This window comes from Mus caroli, unplaced genomic scaffold (genome assembly GCF_978045245.1).
Source record: "Mus caroli unplaced genomic scaffold, Mus_caroli_1 scaffold_33, whole genome shotgun sequence".
NCBI lineage: Eukaryota > Metazoa > Chordata > Mammalia > Rodentia > Muridae > Mus > Mus caroli.
In genome coordinates this window covers 2,049,168-2,051,499 of record NW_028227288.1, presented here as the reverse complement: position 1 = coordinate 2,051,499, position 2,332 = coordinate 2,049,168, and positions in this window count along the sequence as shown.

Below are 2,332 nucleotides of genomic sequence, written 5' to 3'. Positions count from 1 at the left end.
TCCTTCCTACATCCCCCTTGCATGAGCTAGAGGTTTCTTTTCCTCCTCCTCCTCCTCCTCCTCTTCTTCCTCTTCTTCTTCTTTTTCTTCTTCTTCTTCTTCTTCTTCTTCTTCTTCTTCTTCTTCTTCTTCTTCATTTTTAGTAGAGGCAGAGAGAGTAGAGAAGTAGCAAGAGAGAAAGAAGTAAGAGAACAAGAGAGGAGCTAGAAGTTTATTAAGTTTACCTCACAAAACAGTCTGTGTTGATTGATGCCAGGATGAAGGAAGAGAGAAAGACAGAGAGACAGAGAGACAGACAGAGAGACAGACAGACAGACAGACAGACAGAAAGACAGAAAGACAGAAAGACAGAACTAGGTTGGTGAGAGAAATGGCTCAGCAGGTAAAACAGTGATTTTCCAAAGGCCCTGAGTTCAACTACCAATCACCTGTAATGAGATCTGACACCCTCTTCTGGTACATCTTAAGTCAGCTACAGGGTACTTTAAATAAATAAATAAATAAATAAATAAATAAATAAATAAATAAATGGAAGGAAGGAAGGAAGGAAGGAAGGAAGGAAGGAAGGAAGGAAGGAAGGAAGGAAGGAAGATATATATTGTCTCAGGGCAGTCCCAAAAACTCAGTCCTTTAAGCCTCTGGTAAACTCTGAAGGGGTAAGACGTACAAATTCATCAGTCCTGCCTGCCTGCAGGTTGTGCCTTGCTTACTTCACTAAGACCCAAACTTTGTTTGATGTTTTTTGTTGTAGTTGTTGTTGTTGTTTTGGTTTGGTTTGGTTTGGTTTGGGGTTTTTTTTTTTTCTTTTTTTTTTTGCCTCTGCCTCCCAAGTGTTGGGATTAAAGGCATGAAGCACCACACCTGACTGGTGTCGGAACAAGTAAGAAAGTAAGTAAGTAAGTAAGTACATACATACATACATACATACATACATACACACATACATACATAAAGAGGGGACACACATGCCTAGAGGTTGTTGTTGTTTTACAGCTTTATTGTACAAAGGCAGAGGGAAAGAGAGAAGGTAGAAAGAGGGAGAGAGGCCACGTGGAGAGGAGGAAGGATGCCTAAGGTTTTAAGATGCTCAATTTCTCCACAAATTTTATTTGGAGAGCTGGCTCAGTGGTTAAGAGCACTGTCCTCTCTTCCAGAGGTCCTTCCTGAGTTCAATTTCCAACAATCATGTGGTGGCTAACAACCATCTGTCGTGGGATCCCATGTATTATTCTGGTGTGTGTCTGAAGACAGCTGCAGTGTAGTCGTATAAACAATGCCTGCATGCATGCATGCATGCATGCGTACGTACATACATACATACATACATACATACATACATACATACATAATGTTTAAAAAAAAATAGAGCCAGGCAGTGGTGGGTGGGCACACACCTTTAATCTCAGCACTTGGGAGGCAGAGGCAGGCAGGCGGATTTCTGAGTTTGAGTTCAGCCTGGTCTACAGAGTGAGTTCCAGGACAGCCAGGGCTACACAGAGAAATCCTGTCTTGAAAAAAAGAAAAAGAAAAAAAACAAACAAAAAAACAAAACAAAACCAAAAACACCAAAACCAAAACCAAAATTTAGAAATAGCAAGCCATGTAAATACTGTCCAGAAGATTCTGTCCTTAGAAGTAGCAGAACAGGGCTGGGTGAGAATGAGTGAGTGAATGGGCCTTCCTCTTTCTGATAGGGTGTGTTATCAACTCCATTACCATTTCCAAAGGGCTACATTCCTCTGGAGCAACGTGGACCAGAAAACAGAGTTCAGAGAGAAAGACACAGATGTGCAGGTCCCTACCCCCACGAGGAGATGGCGGCTTGGGGTGGGGAGTAGGGGGAGGTGTAGAAGGGGAATTTAGGTAGCTTAGACAAATAAATAACTGGAAACGTCATTCATTCTTTTATTTATTTTATTTTACTTTATTTTATTTTATTGAGTGTATGGTGGAAGAGTGAAACTGGGTCAAAAGGGAGGGAGGGAGGGAGGGAGGGAGGGAGGGAGGGAGGGAGGTCGGTCTTTCCCATGCTGGGAAAAATCTGTGCCTTGGGAAGGAAGGCAGCCAAACGGGTTAGTGCTAGTGCGTAGTCCATTGTGGTGCTTTATCCAAAAGACTTTGGTTCTGGCCTCCCATTTTATTCTCAAAGGGCAGTCTGCACGGGTACAAAGGGAAACCATGTCAAACCAAATGAAGTCAAGCAAGCAAGCAAAACAATTCATTGTACAAAGTCAAGCAAGCAAGCAAAACAATTCATTGTACATAGCCGAAGGAGAAAAAAAAAGTTAAAGATCACTTTGTTAGAACTTTTCTATATTTTAAGAAACATTAG